Source organism: Stegostoma tigrinum, chromosome 13 (genome assembly GCF_030684315.1).
Source record: "Stegostoma tigrinum isolate sSteTig4 chromosome 13, sSteTig4.hap1, whole genome shotgun sequence".
NCBI lineage: Eukaryota > Metazoa > Chordata > Chondrichthyes > Orectolobiformes > Stegostomatidae > Stegostoma > Stegostoma tigrinum.
Window position 1 is genome coordinate 12,933,294 of NC_081366.1, and position 21,663 is coordinate 12,954,956.

At 44.9% G+C, this 21,663-nt stretch overlaps 1 protein-coding gene across 1 annotated transcript in view; it reads left to right on the plus strand.

Moving 5' to 3' along the window:
- Positions 1-202: 202 nt before the first annotated feature.
- Positions 203-21,663, plus strand: part of LOC125458423 (neuropeptide Y receptor type 2-like) — a 30,769-nt gene continuing 9,308 nt past the window's right edge. Inside the window, exon 1 of the mRNA XM_048543677.1 lies at positions 203-265. The gene's annotated coding sequence lies outside the window, so the exon portion shown is untranslated. The remainder of the gene's footprint in view (positions 266-21,663) is intronic.

The following is a 21,663-nucleotide window of genomic DNA, read 5'->3' on the forward strand; positions in this document are numbered from 1 at the left end:
TCAGTAACCACAGCCAAATTTGAATGTAAAACCAGGCTTTTAAAATGGCATACCTTATTAGCACAGCACCCATTGCTTTCACCAAAATAACCTTAGTAGACTTTGATTTCAGTGCCACTACTCGTGAAATTGCATAGTGACAGATCTGACAGTTTAATTACCATTTAGTATGCTTTTACACATCAGATACGCCTTATTGCTTCAATCAAGATTCCCTGGAAAGAAAGCAGAGGCTGCAGGAACAGAGCAAAGAAATTATTTCCAGGTATCTGTTGATAATATGAAAGGAAAGAGCAGCTGCATTCACAATTTTTTACTTACATATTAGTGAATGTTGATGTGGGTGAAAATTGTGAAACTGGTTTCTCTTCACATTTTAATGTATCATTGAGCAAATTGCAGCATTAAAAATTATTATTTTTTTCGACAACTAACATTTGAGAATAAGTTGTAACAGAGGTAGTCAGTATTTTCCTGTTTCATTAAGGGATGTAGTTCACTCGAGGTTACAGTTTCTCATGCACCATTGCCCAGTGAGACAGACAATTTCTATGCTCTCACCCAATTCCCTCCTGAATCATTTTCAGGACCATTCTGTGTGCTCCTAATGAGATGATGCACTAATGCATTAACCAGGATACTGAGCACATGATGCCACCCGAAGGTTGCAGGAACAGCAACTCATATTCCGCTTGGGAAACTTGCAGCCCAATGGTATCAATGTGGACTTCACCAGCTTCAAAATCTCCCCTTCCCCCACCGCATCCCAAAACCAGCCCAGTTCGTCCCCTCCCCCCACTGCACCACACAACCAGCCCAGCTCATCCCCTCTCCCCACTGCATCCCAAAACCAGCCCAGCCTGTCTCTGCGTCCCTAACCTGTTCTTCCTCTCACCCATCCCTTCCTCCCACCTCAAGCCGCACCTCCATTTCCTACCTACTAACCTCATCGCACCTCCTTGACCTGTCCGTCTTCCCTGGGCTGACCTATCCCCTCCCTACCTATACTCTCCTCTCCACCTATCTTCTTTTCTCTCCATCTTCCGTCCGCCTCCCCCTCTCTCCCTATTTATTCCAGAACCCTCACCCCATCCCCCTTTTCTGATGAAGGGTCTATGCCCGAAACGTCAGCTTTTGTGCTCCTGAGATGCTGCTGGGCCTGCTGTGTTCATCCAGCCTCACATTTTATTATCACTGAGCACATGGTATGTGAGCAGACAGGAGCTGTCCATTGTCCTGTTTATTCTCTCTGGACAGTGCTAACAATACCAGACATTGTGTAAAGCTGAATCTACTAGTTACATTTATTCGTATGTAACATTACAAAGAAAAATAAATAGATACAAGAATCTGCTTTCTTCATGATTCAGGGATAACTGTTAACCATGGACTGGAATTTGCTTCAAAATTGGGATCTATTACACCCAGCTTGAGGGTTTTTAAATGTTTGGTTTAACAGCCATCCAAAGATGTGGGACCTCCTCCAGTTGGAGCTATCTTAAGACAGCTTTTCTGCATTAAAACGCTTCATCAACACTGAACCTTCAACAATGAAGAGTTCCTGCAGTATCCCATCTCTGTGTGGGTTTCCTCTGGGTGCTCCAGTTTCCTCCTACAGTCAAAAGATGCCCAGGCTAGGTGGATTGGCCATGTTAAATTACCCATAGTGTCAGGAATGTACAGACTAGATATAAGCCATGGGGAATGCAGGATTATAGGGATAGGGTTGGGATGGTGAGTCTGGGTAGAATCCTCTTTGGAGGGTCAGTGTGGATTTGAAGGGCTGAATGTCCTGATTCCACACTGTAGGGATTATAGGATGTATTGTCTGTGATACTAAGGGAGGTGATGGTTTAGAAATTTTATTGCTAGATTATTGCAGGAATTCAGCTAATATTCTGGGGACTTGGGTTCAAATTCTGCCATGGAAGGTGGTGGAATTAGAATTCAATAAAAATATCTCAAATTAAGAATCTACCAATGATCATGAATCTATTTGTTTGTCGAGAAAACCCCATCTGGTTCACTAATTTCCTTCCGGGAAGAAAATCTGCCACCCTTACCAGGCCTGGCCTTTATATGACTCCAGACGCATAGCAACAGTGTTGACTCTCCACTGTCAGTACTGCCCCTCTGAAATGGCTGAGCAAGATACTCAGTTTACCAATGGTTATCAAGTCTCAAAAAAAATGAAACTGGATGGTCATCTGGAATCACCCAAGGCACCAGAAAATCCCGCAGCAGAATCAGCCCTGTTGACCTTCCAATAGTCATCTCTGTGAACTAGTGACCACATTGGTAGTGCTGTCTGACAGACTAGTCAAGCTATAGCCTTACGTAGTCACACTCACAGAACCAAACCTGGCAATGTCCCAGACACCAGCCCATCAGCACAGGGACTGCAATAGAACATTGAACATAGAACAGTACAGCACAGTACAGGCCCTTCAGCCCATGATGCTGTGCCAAACTTTTATCCTTATCCTAAGGTCTATCTAACTTCCACCTCTACCTTATACTATCATATGCCTATCTAATAGCCACTTAAATGCCGCTAATGAGGCTGACTGCACTACCCTCTCTGGCAATACTTTCCATGCCCCAACCACTCTCTGAGTAAAGAACCTACCTCTGATGTCTCCCTGTATCTACCTAATTTCAATTTAAAACTATGTCCCCTTGTAAAAGCTACCTCCACCCTAGGAAAAAGTCTCTGGCTGTCTACTCTATCTGTACCTGAAATCATTTTGTACACCTCTATCAAGTCACCTCTCATCCTTTGTCGTTCTAAAGAGAAAAGCCTTAGCTCACTCAACCTTTCCTCGTAAGGCCTTCCCTCCAGTCCAGGTAACATACTGGTAAATCTCCTCTGCACCTTTTCTAACGCTTCCACATCTTTCTTGTAATGAGGCGATCAAAACTGGACACAATGTTCCAGATGTGGCCGAACCAGCTGGAGCATAACTTCACGGCTCTTGAACTCAATCCCTCTATTAAAGCTAACACACCATACGCCTTCTTAACAATGCTATCCACCTGTGTGGCAGCTCTCAGGGAACTGTGAACATGAACCCCAAGATCCCTCTGCTCCTCCACACTGCCAAGAATCTTTCTGTCAAACCCGTATTCTGCTTTCAAACTTATCCTTCCAAAATGAATCATCTCACACTTTTCAGGGTTAAACTCCATCTGCCACCTCTCAGTCCAGCTCTGTATTCTATCAATGTCCCTTTGTAACCTAGAACAGCCCCCCGCACTGTCCACAACGTGACCCACATTCATATTATCTGTGAGTTTAAGAAGGTACTCACAACCACCTTCTGAACAGCAGCAAAGGATGAAAAATAAATGCTGGCCAACTAGTGATGCCCATTTCCCTGGGCTGAGTGAAAAATAGAAGTCAGTACTGATCCTCTGACAGTGCGGCACTCCCTCAATATTGACACTCTGATAGTGCGGCACTCCCTCAGTACTGACCCTCTGACAGTGCGGCGCTCCCTCAGTACTGACCCTCTGACAGTGCGGCGCTCCCTCAGTACTGACCCTCTGACAGTGCAGCACTCCCTCAGTACTGACCCTCTGACAGTGCAGCACTCCCTCAGTACTGACCCTCTGACAGTGCGGCACTCCCTCAGTACTGACACTCTGACAGTGCAGCACTCCCTCAGCACTGACCCTCTGACAGTGCGGCACTCCCTCAGTACTGACCCTCTGACGGTGCAGCACTCCCTCAGTACTGACCCTCTGACAGTGCGGCACTCCCTCAGCACTGACCCTCTGACAGTGCGGCACTCCCTCAGTACTGACCCCCTGACAGTGTGGCACTCTCTCAGTACTGACCCTCTGACGGTGCAGCACTCCCTCAGTACTGACCCTCTGACAGTGTGGCGCTCCCTCAGTACTGACCCTCTGACGGTGCAGCACTCCCTCAGTACTGACCCTCTGACAGTGCGGCGCTCCCTCAGTACTGACCCTCTGACAGTGCGGCACTCCCTCAGTACTGACCCTCTGACAGTGCAGCACTCCCTCAGTACTGACCCTCTGACAGTGCGGCACTCCCTCAGTACTGACCCTCTGACAGTGCGGCACTCCCTCAGTACTGACCCTCTGACAGTGCAGCACTCCCTCAGCACTGACCCTCTGACAGTGCAGCACTCCCTCAATACTGACCCTCTGGCAGTGCATCACTCCCTCATTACTGCCCTGATAGCAGTGCTGCTCTCTCTCAGCATTGCTTCTCACAGAGAACGGCACCCCCTCAGGACTGCTGCTGTGAGGGTGCAGTGCTCTGTCTAACAGTGTCAGCTGTGATAATGGATGCATTTCCCAGGAGTGGGACTACTCCCATTGCCTCCCATCTCAGAAATTTGGTTCAGAGCCATCCACTGAGCTAGGCTGCCAGCTTCCGGATTAAAAGATTCCATGCCGGAGGGATTTTACAGCTTTAAAAGGCTCCCTCACCTGTGCGTAGGTTATCATCCATTTACAGGAAGAACGATGTTACACTTTTCACAATCACCAGATATCTCAAAGCACTTTGCTGAAAAATAGGCACTTTTCGCGTAGATAACAAAGTGTGGAGCCGCATGAACACAGCAGGCCAAGCAAAAGATGCTGATTGGCCTGCAGGTTCATCCAGCTCCACACTTTTTGCCTCAGATTCTCCAGCATCTGCAGTTCCCATTATCTGTGATACTTTTCACTTGGAGTCACTTTTGCTCCATACAGTAGCCATACTCTGACCAGACCACAGGGTCACATAAGAGAGAGGTGCCTGGTTGTGGTTTAACCTGAGGGTCACCATACCTTGGCTGAGGGGAGAGTTTGAGAAGGAGAGTCCTTCATGGTAATCTCAGCCGGTGCTGGAATTGAACCCAAATTGTTGGCATTACACTGCATAACAAATCAGCCATCCAGCCAACTGAGCTAACCTACCAGCAAACAAATCAATCAACTTATGCACAGCAAGATCCCACATGCAAAAATGTGCTAATCTTGTTCTGGTGATGTTGATCGAGGAGATAAATGTTGGCAAGGTATTACTGACTTGCTGTTTTGTGAAATTGTCGAGCGAGGTCTTTTACTTCCACCTCAGAAGGAAGCTTGGTTTTACGTCTCCACCGATAGTCGTCACTTCTGACACTGCGACATTGCCCCAGCATTGCACTGGTGAGTCAGCTTTGATTTTTTGTTCTCATGTCTTGAAGTGGCACTAAACACTTCTGAGATTTTAGTTCTGCTTCCATGAGAAGCCTTGAGCAAAGACCTATCCCACTGATGTCACACAGACAATCCTCTGGTGATGAATGAATCCATTGAAGAAGATTTAAGAAGTCAGGAGAGAATCCGCCTGAAGCCTCGTTAGCTAACCTGTCCACCCTTTCGGATCCAGACAGGAGTTATTTCTGCCTTCGCTCCCATTCCTGGGGCAGAAAAGTTCGACATTAGTTTCCTTTCCTCTGATCTGAGAAAGTAGTTTCTGCAAAAATTTGATGCTCATTCCAAGTTACTGAAATGTGAGTGACGAAATACATTAGCTGTTCATTAACAGTCACACATCTTAATCCTTGGCTTGATGCATTTTGTTTGTGTTTTTGAAGTATTTTTCCATTGTCGAGTTACAGGAGTTCATTTACAAAATGCAGCAGTACCGGGGTGCTAAACTTTGCTGGAAAACACAGCACACTATTTGTGCATGGCAATGTCCCATGGACAACTCTGCACAACTGAAGCATAACTTCCTCTCCATTGTATACTGTCATGCCCCTTGAGATAAGGGGAAACATCTCACTTTGCTTTCTGATTACTATTCATAGCCAAGTGTTAAATTTCACTCCATGATTCCTCATTTCCCACCATTAGAAAGGAGGGACCATTCCTTATTAACCTAATAGAGAATGATTTGTTTTTAATTCATTCATGGAATGTGCCATCACTGGCTATGACATCCCTAATTGCACAGAGAGCAGTTAAGAGTCAATCTTATTGCTGTGGGTCTGGAGTCACATGCAGACCAGACCTGGTAAGGATGGCAGATTTCCTTCCCTAAAGGACATTAATGAATTTCTCCTGACAATCGACAATAGACTCATGGTCATCATTAGATTCTTAATTCCAGATTTTGTTTAAAAGGTTGAATTCAAATTCTACCATCTGCCAATGCAGGATTTGTACTCAGGTCCCCTTTACATTAACTGGGTCTTCAGATTGACAGTCTAGCTACAATACCACTGGGCGATCACCTCCCCTAGCAATACACTGGAACCTTTTAAGGGCAGACTGATCACTGTACAGCAATTTCTGGTGTCCCTACCTCTGAGCCCAAAGGCCCTGGTTCAAGTCCCACTTGCTCTAGGAGTGTGTTAAAATGTATCCCAACATGTTGTTCAAAAAGACCTACAGTCATCTTCTTCAGGATGAAGGGTAATACCCAAAATGCTGACTGCTGCTTTCCTCCAGATGTTGCTGGCTTGCTGTGTTCTTCCAGCCTCCTGTTTGTCTCCCTCGGACTCCAGCGTCTGCATTTTTTCGTCTCTAACTATAGAGATTTCTGCCTGAAAATGACAGGGTTGATGCTAACAGTGATGCATTGCAGGTGGAATAGCTGGACACATTCACCGGCCAGTCTCATTTTGCTCAGGTAGTGGAGGATGGTCTATGCCCAGGTGAAATGTATTCTTGTACCACCCAGTCCCCTGCTAATGTGAAGTGGTATGTGTCAGTGAAGGCCATTTAGAACCCAGTGTAGAACTCTTTCTGGTGAAGGGTCTAGGCCCGAAACATCAGCTTTTGTGCTCCTGAGATGCTGATGGTCCTGCTGTGTTCATCCATCCCCACACTTTGTTATCTCGGATTCTCCAGCATCTGCAGTTCCCATTATCCCAGTGTAGAACTCAGCTAGTTTCAACGATTTCAATGCACCAAAAGCTGGGTGTGATATCCAATAGATCGGAAGCAAGAACCTGAATTCCTACGGTGCCCATCACCACCCCCTGGTGTCCTCAGAAAAACTCTATGGCCAGTGAATCATTTCTGAACTGCTGTAACCTTGGAAACACAGCCCAACTATTTGAGCACAGTGAGATCCTGCAAAACAACAGGTAATCCGGTTCTGCGTGAGGCACAAAGGTGGGTGGCACGGTGGCTCAGTGGTTAGCACTGCAGCCTCACAGCGCCAGGGACCCGGGTTCGATTCCAGCCTCGGGTAACTGTCTGTGTGGAGTTTGCACATTCTCCCTGTGCCTGCGTGGGTTTCCTCCAGGCACTCTGGTTTCCTCCCACAGTCCAAAGGTGTGCAGGCTAGGTGGATCAGAATCTAATCTAATCAGAGGCTGGTAACTGGCATGTTCTGCCATCTTACAGCATGGTCGGCATCAAAAATGAACCCAGAAGTGGCCAGTGGTGGCAGGATTCGAGTCGGGTTTACTGAGAGATAATCACATTGAATAGTGAAGCAGGTTTGAGGGCCTACTCTTACTCTATTGGCTCATGTGGGGGTGGTTTCAGTGCTTGTGGCCTGTGACCATGGCATTGTGGTGGACCCCCAATGGACAGAAGCTGAGGGGGCGGCGGAATCTTGTTTTGCAGTGAAACCCATGGGTTGGCAGGTGTCGCAGTGTAGATATATTCCCGGCATCACGGGGAATATGCAGAGCTAGGTGGGGTGCAGCCACTCACTCTGACTGATATGTGAGGAGCCCTGATAATATTCGCAAAGGATGGCCATGAATTATGCAAGATGTTTTATAGCTCACTTCCTGAGCTCAGACAGGAAGTCAAAGGAACTGTTAGCGTTATTGGTTCCTGGAGCATCCATCCAAGGGACTGCACACGTTTGTAATTTTAGCAATGACCAGAATTAACTGCACTGTAGGAAACATGTAAGCAGAGCTCAGCTATTCGATCAGTTCGGCCACCACAGTTGGAAGCAAGTAATGTGGGCTTTGTATCCAAATGAAAACTCATTTACAAACTTGCCCCCAGTGACCTTGACATTCTGATCACATGCAAATCTTAACTCCCTTCTTCTCAGCTTAAAGGTCAGAGTTCAAACACTGAATAAAAAAGGCTTGCATTTATATAGCATCCCACAACACATCTCAACTATTGTTTTACAACAGATGAAGTGCAGCTACTGGAGAAAAAGAATCAACACGTTTGCCTGGAACAAGCTCCCAGAAACATCGAAAAGATATCGATCAGACAATATGTTTTTAATAAAGTTGGTTTTCAATTAAATTGGTTGTGGGATAAACATTAACGAGAACATCCCTGTTCTTCTTCAAGCGGAAACTGTGTTTACTTCTAAATTCACCTGAAGGGAACATTGAGACTCATTTTAATCTCTCCCTGAAAACTGGTCCCACTGACAGTGTAACATGCATTCAGTACTGTATCTTTGACAATGTAACAGTTCCTTGGTGCTGGACCCTCTGACAGTACAACACTCCCATGATATTGCCTTTCTGACAGTACAAATTCTCCTTCAGTTCTGCCCTTCCAATAGTTCAACCGTGTCCTGTTGTAGTGCTCCTTCATTCTGACCCTTTGACAGTGCAAATGCCCTCATTACTGCCCCTCTGGCAACGCAGTTCTCCCTCAGTACTGCCTCTCAGCAATGCAGCAGGTCCCCCTTTGAGATACAATTCTTCCTCTGTACTGACCCCCAGTTGTGTTGGGCTCCCTTCGTAATGGTCCTCTTGTGGAGAATCCCTCCCTCAGTATTGCTCATCTAATAGTGTAGCACTGCTCCTCTGACACTGCAGCACACGCTTTGTTGTGCGCTAAGAACACCTGGTAATGTTTTATACTGAAACATCTTGAACAGGGCTTCAATACATGACTTGCTAACTCAGAGGTGTGAGTACTACTCACTGTGCCACTGCTGACATTCCTATGACTGCCTTGTGGAAATAATGGAACAACAACAGATCTTGGTCTCTAGGCCAATTCCAGTTGCCTCCTTCATGAATTGACCTTGTCAAAGGGGTATGTCTTTGTGAAGAGCTGGAGCAGAGGTAGCTGCAAGAACATGGAGTTAGAAGTCTGACCTGGTTTCAGATATCTGTCTTGGTTCCTGATTTGTTTTCTTTGGGATCAGCTGCATGGCTTCGCTTTTCATGAGAAGCTGAGCTGGAATCAATGCCTCAGGCTGGCCTGAAATGTCAGGTCTCCAAATGAACGTCTCCCTGCATTCAGACAAACCTTTTTCCAAACTAGTAGAAGATAAATATTTTAATTAAAATCATTTGTTTTAATTCAATGTACAGAAATATTGTTTTGGCAGTGCATTTCTGTCTATTATTCTCTGAGTCTGCACTTTAAATGAATGTATGAAGATCAGTGTAAAATTGAATCTTTCAGGAGCTTGGTAGCCAGAACTAAGAGAGAGTATCAGAGATAATGGGAACTGCAGATGCTGGAGAATTCCAAGATAATAAAATGTGAGGCTGGATGAACACAGCAGGCCAAGCAGCATCTCAGGAGCACAAAAGGGTCCAGGCCCGAAACGTCAGCTTTTGTGCTCCTGAGATGCTGCTTGGCCTGCTGTGTTCATTCAGCCTCACATTTTATTACCTAAGAGAGAGTAGTTTAGTTTTAACATAAGTTCTGTATGACCTCAATGGAAAGGTTCAAAAGTGAAGTCTGCCTTTCTTTTGAAGTTGGGAATATGACTGATTCGGGTCTTAAAAGGTCATTCTTTAGTCCTGGTCATTGTTGAAATCACTGGTATTTATTGTCTGATTGTGGTAGTCCCTGAGAAATCTGGGTTGGACTTTTCTTTCAAGTCATTCCTTGCAGTTTCAATATAAACTGAGAATCTTGTTAGGCCACTTCCTGGGGCAGCAAAACAAATATCGATGAGAATTCATTAATTGATGATTACTCAATGAGTCTGCGTGACACCATTTCTGGAAGCTGTGAAACTGGACACTGAAATCTACACTTTTTAAAAATTGTAGAATGTCTACAGAGTGGGACCACACCATTTGGCCCATCAAGTCCACACTACCCTGTCTGAAGAGCATTCCATCCAGTCCCACCCTCCTATCCTGTCCTATACCTGCATTCCTCATGCAGAAATCCCAGGCAGCCTGCACATCCCTGGACAGTCTGGGTAATTTAGCATGGCCAGCCCACCTAAACTGCACACCTTTTGATTGTGGGTGTAAACTGGAGCACACAGAGGTAACCTACACAGGGACAGGGAAGATGAATAAACACCACATTTACGGTTGCCTGAGACTGGAATCGAACTCACATCTCTGATGCTGTGAGGTGGCTGTGCTGACAACTGAGCCACTCCACTACCTCGTGAGGTGGAAGTACAACATCATACATCAAGGAAGGAGCCTGTTCAATGTTCCCTCTTGTTCTATCTTAAGAAGATATGACATAGGTACAGGAGTAGGGATTTCAGCACTTTGAGCCTGGTCTGTCATTCAGTAAGATCATGGCTGATCTGATGTGGTCTTAACTCCAAACTCTTGCCTATCCTTCATAATCCTTAATTCTCTTATCTATCAGAAATATCAACTCAGCCTTAGTATGAGCCTTTCATAGTCTCCACCTCTCACTGATATTATAGCCCTCCAAGAGAATTTGTCTATATCTTCATATTAAATATGAGGCCCTGTATTTTGAAAGTGAACCTGATTCTTGCATTTACACTGTCACACTACAAACATTCCTTTTCAAGTATATATTCCTTCAGAAAGTTGCACACATGGCCCAGACCATCACAGAAACCAACTGTGGACTCCATTTACGCCTCTTGTTGCTGCAGAAAGGCTGCCAACATCATCAAAGACCCGTCCCACCCTGGTACTGCTCTCCTACAACCTCTTCTGTCGGGCAGAAGGTACAGAAGCTTGAGCCCATGCACTGATAGGTTCAAGAACAGCTTCTTCCTTGCTGTTATTAGATTGCTGAATGGACCTCTCTAACTTCAAATAATGTTGATCTTGCTTTTGTGCACCTCCTGTGCGCTGTAACTCTGGATGCCTCGGTCTAGACACCCCCCCAGGATCTGTATGTCCTTGTTTGCTATGATCTGCCTGTACTGCTTGCAGAACAAAGCTTCTCACTGTACTTAGGTATGTGTCACTACTATAAATTACATCAAACCAAATCAAAGCTATTATAGTGAAGCTGTTTCAGAGATAGTAGGAACTGCAGGTGCTGGAGAATCTGAGACAACAAGGTGCAGAGCTGGATGAACACAGCAGGCCAAAGCAGCATCACGGGAGCAAGAAGGCTGACTTTTCGGGCCGAGACCCTTCTTCAGTCTAGGCCCAAAATGTCAGCTTTCGTGCTCCTATGACGCTGCTTGGCCTGCTGTATTCATCCAGTCCTGCACCTTGTTGTCTCTATTAAAGTGAAATATTTTGTTTATTTTACAGAAAAAGGGTGGTGCAATTTTTAAGTGGGTGCAGAAACAGAGACACCTGATGGTTTACATACACAACCCTTTGAAGTTGTTAAAATATATACAGAATCCTTGACTTTGAGAAATGCTAAAGAGATAAGCAGAGCAAAAATGATGTTAAATCAGGTTAAAATGAGAATACTCTCCTTTGCTTTGTTTAGTTCCAGCCACCATACGTTAGAAACGGTAACAAGACCATAACAGAAGATACTTGCCAGACTGATTTGGTTGTTAAAGACTTCAGATTTGTGGAAACAAACAAGGGGTGTTCTCTTTAAAGGATGTTCTGGTAGAGTTTTTCAAGGCTTTGAAAGATTTTACAGAGTTAAAAAGAGGGAAAGTGCTTATTTTTGCTGGCTAGCATATTGGAGACTAGATGACTCAGAATAACAATAATTGACAAAAAAACCCAAAAAGGACATGAGAAAGAATAAATCACATACGCATTTGTTATGATCTGGACAGAAGTATTTGAAAGGCTGATGGCAACAGATTCAATAGTGACTTTCGAAATGGAAGTTACTTAAACAGAGAGATAGGAACAGGACTAGTCCATTCACTCCCTCAAACTTTTCCACCATTAAGTGGCATCGTGATTTGTCTGTGGCCTAACTTCCTAAGGGCTTTGGCCCATATCCCTCCATACATTTGTTAAACAAAAACTGACCTGTCTCAGATTTAAAACTGACCTCGCACCAAGTGCATTTTGTAGAGCAGAGTTCCAAAACTCCCTTTGCGTGTAGAAGTACTTCCGAAAATCTCTCCTGAATAGTTTAGCTGTAATTCTCAAACTATGCCCTCTTGTTCTGGAATCCTCAACCAATGGAAATAGTTTATCTACCCTGTCTTTTCTTCTTAATAGCTTGAAGACTTTGACCAGATCATCCCTTAAACATCTAAATTATAGAGAAAACACACCTTATTTGTATAATCGCTCCTCATAACACTTGAAGCACAGATAGGACTACAATATACTCCCTCCAAAGTCAATATATCCTTCCTAACGTGCGGTGCCCAGATCTGCTCACAGTACTTCAAGTGGGGTCGAACTAGGAATGGGAGAGAGACGGACTGAGGTAGAAATTGACTGGCCCTCTATAAGGAGCTATGGCAAATGCAGTGGGCTAATGCCGTTATCTGTGCTGTATTGGTCTATGGTTGCTATTGTAGCATAGGAACCAATAATTCTGAAGAAACATCAAAAGTTTTGGGTGAATTGCAATCAATGAGAACAGACCCCAACACCCAGTCTGTGATCTCACCCATTTTTGTTCATTTCTTTTACAATTGATGTCTGGATTGTCTATGAATCACAAAAAAAACAGTATCCGCCTACATTGGGGGCCTCTGAATATAAGTTCGGTACAGAAACACCAATTCTCTTGGAACTGTGCCCTCTGGACAGCACCTTTACCATTTAGCGAGCTTTTGAGACAGTTAATGGTTCAATTTTGTTTTATCCAAAGAAACGGTTGCAGTGCCGTGCATTAAGTCTTTTTATTTCACTGTCTGTGTAAAGTGCTAGCCGGATGGGAATGGTTGAAAGAGAGAGGAGTAGAAATAGAGAATAAAACCATGCACATGGCTAAAAGCTCCCTTTTAATTGGAACCCCGCCCTCCTCTCCCTGTCTCTAAAAGCTTTGGAGCAGCAATTTATTTAATCAGAAGGCGACACAGCAGCTAGTGAGGCTGGGAGCAGTCTGCACATGAATGCCAGACATGCTTTTCTCGCAGCCTATTACAAAGCTTAAAAAAAATGTGTAGAAGGAAGAACAGTTAGAACATTCCTGCGTCAATGCGAAGATGTTTTATTTTTAAGTGTGGTTGGGAGCAGGATTTGCAGCAACTGTCTTTGGGATGCTGTAACTGGGCTGTTTAATAACTCTACTCATAGTCCAGTGTTCCTGCTCGCTGGATTTGTCTGCCTGTCACACCGACTGTTCTCCAAAGCCTCCTGCTGCCAGAGCGGGGATGAAGCAGCGCTGATATCCAGTTGACCGGAGACGGGGTATTGGTAAGGAACTTTACTGGTCAATTGCAAATAGGACGTGACTGGTGAGGTGATATATTTACAGTAATATGTTACCAGCTTTGACACGCATGAGGTGTGTTGGGAGCCGGAATGCAGTAGAATGCCTGACAGTAGTCGTTGTGGAGTTTTCTCTGGAAGGTGGGTTTACAATTGAGACCATTTGGAATATTCCACCACATCTCTCTTACAGCGGCTGAGCTAAGGCGAAGCTGGTCCGGTTGGCAAGTGCAGTTTGAGTGGGATGCAGAGCCTGGAGTTAAAACAAAGCGAAACTTTAACAATGAACGGCAGTGGCGGTTTTGGAAGATTGTTGCTGTTGAGAACTAGTTTTCAGTTCTTCTTTATGATTCACCCTCTGATCCCAAACGGACCCTTTCATAGCCAAAAACAGCAGCCAGCTGAGATCCCTGGAGTGACCTGACCCGGTTCCTGGCTGATATGCTCCTGGTCGAGAGTCCTCTTCCCTCATACCGAATTTCCGCTGACCAGGTTCCCTACTGAAAGACTGGCTCCATTCAGCCTTGGAACCCAAGTCACTGAAGGAAAGGTGGAAATTGTGGGATAGAAGGAGGCCACTCAGCCCCTCCAATTGTACGTGGATACAACCAGATTATGGGGATTCCTCATAGCCTATCCCTACCCACCTTGGTGCTGTCCCCATTGAATTCTGTGGATCTCAGTTCCATTTCCATTGGCTTTATCACCCTCAACATGGGAAGGTGACAAGCTATTGGTATTACCATGGGACCGAGAGACCCAGTTAAAGTTCTGGGGACCTCGATTCCAACCCATTAAAACAGATAGTGGAGCTTGAATCAAGAAGAGAAATTCTGAAATTAAGAGCCTAATGATGATCATGAATCCTTTGCAGATTGCCAGGAAAAAAAGCCCACCTGATTCACTCATGCCCTTTAGGAAAGGCAATTGCCATTCTTACCTGGTCTCACCTATAGGTGACTCCAGACCCATAGCAATATGGTTGACTCTTAAATGCCCTCTGGGCAATTAGGGATGGCTAATAAATGCTGGTTGAGCCAGTGACACTCTCATCCTGTGAATGAATAAAAAAACTTTAGGTGGCAGGGAGGGATTTACAAATCAAGTTACCCTTGATGTGAAGAAATGTTTTTTGTCATTACATCTGAAAGGATGACCTCTAAATTTAAGGTTATATCCCCTGTGTCCTGTAAAACCAACCCCACAGAGAACTGAGGGCTGAGAAAGAATGAGACTGTATCTGAACTGAAGTGTGTAACTTAAAGTGAGAAATTGTTACCTGCATTTTGTTTTTTGCAGATCTCTGCTTAATTGTCCCCTGTCTGCTTGGCCATCAATCTCTATAATTTCTTGGAGAATACAGGTCCTCTTTACAGAATCAGCTTTCCAGATTTTACTCTTTACAATCAATCCCTTCCTGTACTTTTATTGGCTCAAGCACCTGTCTATTGATCTTTCTTTCTCTCCCAGCCTTTCACCTTCTTCACTCCTTATCACTTCTTCATTTGAAGACAAGTAGCGTGCAGGATTATGGGGTGAAGGTGAGTTGTTCATTTGGGGAGCTGGTGTGAGCACAATGGGCCAAATGAACTGCTTCTGCACCCTAAAGACCCTGTGATTCTATGATTACCTTTATCAATAGTACCTTTATCAATTTAGGTTGTTGACAACACATTTATTTCTTAGCCATTTGCCTTCTCCCCTTTCTCTCTGAGGCAGTTCTGACCCACGGGCTCACTGGTACCTCTAATTCTTGTATCCTCCCTGTTTGTTGGATGAAATCTGGAGGCCTGTAAAAACCTCACCACAATTCAAGTCCAACACTCCTAGTGACAGGGGAAGGGATGTCCTTTTTTTAAAACTCTGTTTTGTTAATGGCAACGTAGGCATCTGTTTGTCCATCTCTATTGATTGGAGCCTGAAACCATTTCGGAGTGCTATTGAGAGTCAACCTCATTTCCAGGAGTCTGGAATCACATAGGTTGGACTAAGTAATGACTGTAGATTTCCTTCCGTTAGCGAATCATGTGGGCTTTTATTTTACCATAAGCAAATGTAGTGGTAATGGCTACCATCCCTTGATTTGTGGTTTATTCACTACATTTACATGTATTCAATAATTTCACCAGCCGCCATGGTGTGATTTAAACCAGTCTAACCCCCAGGTTTACAGATTAACAAGCATCAGACAGTCAATCAACCAATGAATCTTCGCACTACTTTCTACTGTACTATAAGGCAAGAAAGCAAAGATACACAATGGTGATTATTGAATTGCTGAATAGAGAATTGGATGCTCTTTAGGTTGCACTTCAGTATTCCCTCTGGACTCTAATCCTTTTATTTTTGACATGAAATTTATTGCACCTTCACTGTTACCATTTCCTTTGCAGGGCTCATTTTGCAGAGATTTCCTTTACTGAACAACCAGAGTTGTTAGGATTTGAAATGCGCTGCCTGGGAGAGTGGTGGAGGTCGATTCAGTAGGAGGTTTCAAAAGAGAGTGGGATATATATTTGAAAGTGGTAAATTTAGAGGGCTATGAAGATAGGACTGGAGAGTGGGACCAGCTGGATAGCTTTTTCAGGAGCCAGTACAAACATGATAGTTCAAATGGCCTCCTAATGTACTGCAAAATTCAATGATTATATAATCATTAACATCTCTTTGTACCATTAATTTGGTCTGAATACTGCGTATGTTTGAATAAACAGCCTTTTGCTATTTCACCCCACCCCTCAAGCCTATTTGCTTATTTTCTTTATGTTTGTACACTGTCACTTCCTGCTTACCCTATCGTTCCTTAACTGGCTTCCCTGCAAAGCTGCCACATCCTTTCAAAGAACAAAGAATGGTATAACACAGGAGCAGGTCTTTTGGCCCACCAAGACTGCGCTGACACATGATACCTCTGTGTGATCTGTATCCAGCCATTCCCTGTGTATTCACATGTCTGTCAAGTTGCCTCTTAAACATTTCTATTCTATCTGTCTCTCCCACCTCCTTGGGTAGTGCATTCCAGGCACTTACCACCCTCAATAAAAGTACTTGCCTCTCCCGTCTCCATTAACCTATCTCCTTTTCCCTTAAACCTCCCTCGCCTAGTAATTGACAATTCTACCCTGGGAAAAAGACCCTAACTATTCATTCTATCCATGTATCTCATAATTTGGTAAACACCTATCATTACCCCTTGTCGTTCAAAGTTCAAGTGAAAACAAAACAAGTTTGTCCAATCTCTTCTCAAAGCTAGTAGTCTCCAAACCAGGCAACATCCTTTCTGCATCCTCTTGAAAACCTCTACATGTTCCTGGTGTGTGGTGATCAGAACTGTACGCAATATTCCAAATGTGGCCTCATTGACGTTCTATGCAACTGCAAAACAACTTGCCAATTTTTATATACTATGCCCTGACTGATGAAGGCAAACATGTCATGTGTCTTTTTGAACACCCTACCCACTAGTGTTGCCACTTTCAGGGAACTGTGGACCTGTACACCTATATCCCTCTGTATGTGGATGCTGCTTAGGGTTCTGCCATTTACTGTATACTTCCCGTTTGCATTTGACCTTCTAAAATGAATCACCTTGCATTTGTCCAGATTAAATTCCATTTGCCATTTCTCCATCCAAGTCTCTAGCCTATCTATATCCTGCTGTATCCTCTGCCAATCCTTCTCACTATCTGCAGCTCCCCCAATCTTTGTGTCATCTGCAAACTTACTAATCAGCCTCCTCCAAATCATTTATATATATTTTACGAAGAACAGGTGTCCCAGCACTGTTTCCCACGGAACACCATTGCTTGCAGATCTCCAATCAGAATAACACCTTTCCACTGCTACTCTCTGTCTTCTATGACCAAGCCAGTCCTGCATCCATCTTACCAGCTCATAATGGATCCCCTGTGACTTCAACTTCTGTATCAGCCTGCCATGAGGGATCTTGTCAAACTCTTTGCTAAAGTCTATGCTGAAAACATCCACCACCCTGCCCTCATCAATCACCTTTGCCACTTCCTCAAAAAAACTCATGTGAGTTTGTGAGACATGATCAGCCCACGCAGCCATGGTGCCAATGGCTAATAAGTCTGTACTTTTACTAATATAAGTTAATCCTATTTTTAAGAATCTTCTCCAATAATTTCCCTGCCATTGATGTAAGGCTCACCAAACTGTAATTTCCCAGATTATCCCTGTTGCCCTTCTTAAACAAAGTAACAATTTTGGCTATTCTCCAATCCACTGAGATCTCTCCTGTGAGTAAAGAGGAGGCAAAGATTTTGTATAAGGCTCCAGCGATTTTCTCATCTGGCATTCTGGGATAGATTCCCATCAGGTCCTGGGGGCTTCATGTTTTTCAAAACAGCCAACACCATTTTTATATGGCCCTGCCCTAGAATATCAACATACCCCTCCCGAGAGCTACCATTCACCATGTCCTTCTCTTTCTGTGTATACCGATGCAAAGTGTTCGTTAAGGATTCATCCATTTCCTCCAGCTCCATGTATAAACTCCTCCCCCCCTTTGTCCTTGTGTGGGCTTACCTTTTCCCGAGACCCCTCTTGCTCCTTGTTCAAATGTACTGAGATTTTACTTAATCCTGTTTGCCAAAGACATAACATAGCCCCTTTCAGCCCTCCTTAGTCCTTGTTTGAGTTCTTCCTTACTGCCTTTACATTCTCAGAGGGTTCTGTCGGTCTACAGCTTCCTAACCTTACCTTCTTTCTCTTTTTGACTCATTCAATGGTCCTGAATTGTGCCACACTTATCCTTCATTTTCACAGGAACTTGCCGGTCCTGACCCCTAACTAACTGGCTTTTAAAAGATGCCCACAAGCAATTGTCCTCCAATCTACACTCCCCAGTTCCTACCTAATATGAGAGTAGTTAGTTTCCCCCTCTGCCTTTAGTACTTTCAACCAAGGACTATTCTCACCCTTATCCATAAGTAAGCTAAAAATTGCAGAATTATGCCCTGAAATTGTCCTCCTCTGAAACTTCAAACCACCTGGCTGAGCTCAGTCTCAGGTTGAGTATGGCCCCTGCTGAGTGGATGATTTACATATTATTTCATTGTGGGCACACCTAACAAATCCAAACTCCAAAAACCACTCCCCCCACCCACCCCGCCCCCATCTCTGGCATTAGGGAATCCCAGTCAATACAGGGGACGTTAAAATCACCCACCACAACAACACTCCCTTTTCACATTTTTCCACAATATGTCCACGTTTCTTTTCCTTGATCACCCACTGGTTGTGGGGACGCATGTAGTATAATCCCATCAAAGTGATTGCACCCTTCCTGTTCCTGAGCTCAACCCATATGGCTTTGCTGGATGAGACCTCCATGATGGGCTTCCTCATTACAGCTGTGATATCCTCCCTAATCATAACACAACTCCCCCACCTCATTTACATCCCTCTCTATTCTCATCTGAAACATCTAAATCCTGGAATGTTAAGCTGCCAGTCTTGGCCCTCTGTCAACTAAGTCTCTGCAAAAGGTACAACATCGTAGTTGTATGTATTAATCCAAGCTCTAGGTTCATCTCCCTTACCTGTCATACCCCTCACATTTACAAAATAAAACCTCAGACCACCAATCCTGCTGTGTGCAGTAACCTGTCCCTGTCTGTTCTTCCTCTTTGCCTTGCTGGCGTTAGTCTCTAAACTCCTCCTTGGTCATTCCACTTGCTGATCTACTGCTCCAATTCCCAACCCCTGCCGTACTAGTTTAAACTCTCCGAAATGACACCAGCAAGCCTCCCTGCCAAGGCTTTGGTTTCCCTCTAGTTTAGGTACAACCCATCCTTCTTGTACAGATCCCATCCGCCCCGGAAGACATCCCAATGATCCATATACCTGATGCCCTCCCTCCTACACCAGCTGTTTAGCCACGTATTTTACTGTGCTATCTTCATACTCCTAGCTTCACAGCCATGTGGTGCAGGAAGTAATCCCGAGATTACAAGCCTGGAGGTCCTGTTTTTTAAACTTCCAATCTAACTGTGTGAATTCACTTTGCAGGACCTCGTCTCTCTTTCTGCCTGTGTCATTTGTACCAATATGGGCTATAACCTCTAGCTGATCACCCTCCGCTTCAGAATATTCTGTGCCCACTCAGACACATCCTTGACCCTGGCACCAGAGGCCGCAACCCATCTTTCTATAGCCACAGAAATAACCATCTCTGCCCCTGCTGTAAAGTTCCCTATCATTATTCCCACCTATGACCCTCCCTGCTGTACAACAGTTCCAGTCGTGGCGTCAGTGATCCTGCTGCTGTTGCTTTCACCTGAGAGGCCATTCTCCCAACAGTACCCATATGGTATACCTGTTTGAGAGGGGAATGGCCACATGGCACTCCTGCACTGCCTGTCTATGTTTACTTGCCTTCCTGGTGGTTATCTATGTCTGTGTGTGTGTAGCCCTTCCTGGTGATGTGACCAGCTTGCTAAATGCGTTATCTACGACATTCTCAGCCTCACAGATGCTCCATAGTGAGTCCACCTGCAGCTCGAGGAACTGCCAAGCGGTCAATCAGGAGCTGCAGCCAATCACACTTCCCTTCACGTAATCACCATGGAAACTGGAAGTGTCCCTGATTTCCTGTATATTGCAGAAGGAGCATTCCATGGGGCTGAGTTCTCCTGCCATTTCAAATCGTACCAACTAAATCAACCTTATCAACTACAGACAATAATCCAGGAACTGATTACATAACGTTACGTTTGAGTTACTAAACTCAGGTTTCTCACTCCCATTCTCAATTCCTAGCAGACTACAACGACCTCTGTCCAGATACTACTCACTCAGGCTGCAAACCTCGCTCTTGAGCAGCCAAGCCTTGGTCACTTCTTGAGTTGGGACATCACCTCCAGAGCACTAACAACAGATTCAAGAACAGCTTCTTCTCTGCTGTAATCAGCCTTACGAACAGAACTCTCATACATTAGAGTTTTTCCTTCTTTGCACCTTCTCTGTAGCTGGAACACCATATTATGCATCCTGTTCTATTACTCTGATGTCATTATGTAAGGTACGATTTGTCTGGTTTGCAACAAAGCAATACTTTTCATTGCATCTCGGTACACGTGACAATAATAAATCAAATCAAGTCAAATCAAATTATTCAGCTCCAGGTTAACTCTGACTGACCCCACTCCTCAGGTATTTGTCCTGTTGTTCACCCGCAGGTTCAGTCTGACTGACCCCACTCCTCAGGTATTTGTCCTGTTGTTCACCCCCAGGTTCAGTCTGACTGACCCCACTCCTCAGGTATTTGTCCTGTTGTTCACCCCCAGGTTCAGTCTGACTGACCCCACTCCTCAGGTATTTGTCCTGCTATCACTGTTCACTCCCAGGTTCAGTCTGACTGACCCCACTCCTCAGGTATTTGCCCTGTTGTTCACCCCCAGGTTCAGTCTGACTGACCCCACTCCTCAGGTATTTGTCCTGTTGTTCACCCCCAGGTTCAGTCTGACTGACCCCACTCCTCAGGTATTTGTCCTGCTGTCACTGTTCACCCCCAGGTTCAGTCTGACTGACCTCACTCCTCAGGTATTTGTCCTGTTGTTCACCCCCAGGTTCAGTCTGACTGACCCCACTCCTCAGGTATTTGTCCTGTTGTTCACCCCCAGGTTCAGTCTGACTGACCCCACTCCTCAGGTATTTGTCCTGCTGTCACTGTTCACCCCCAGGTTCAGTCTGACTGACCTCACTCCTCAGGTATTTGTCCTGTTGTTCACCCCCAGGTTCAGTCTGACTGACCCCACTCCTCAGGTATTTGTCCTGTTGTTCACCCCCAGGTTCAGTCTGACTGACCCCACTCCTCAGGTATTTGTCCTGCTGTCACTGTTCACCCCCAGGTTCAGTCTGACTGACCCCACTCCTCAGGTATTTGTCCTGTTGTTCACCCCCAGGTTCAGTCTGACTGACCCCACTCCTCAGGTATTTGTCCTGTTGTCACTGTTCACCCCCAGGTTCACTCTGACTGACCTCACTCCTCAGGTATTTGTCCTGTTGTTCACCCCCAGGCTCACTCTCCTTTGCTGTTGCTGCTCAGACTGACCTATTGCTTTCCACGAAAACCAACATTTCCTAGCTACCATGAGAACTGAGGAAGGGTCACCGGACAAGAAACATTAACTCCGGTTTTTTTCTTCATAGATGATGCCAGACCTGCTGAGCTTTTCCAGCA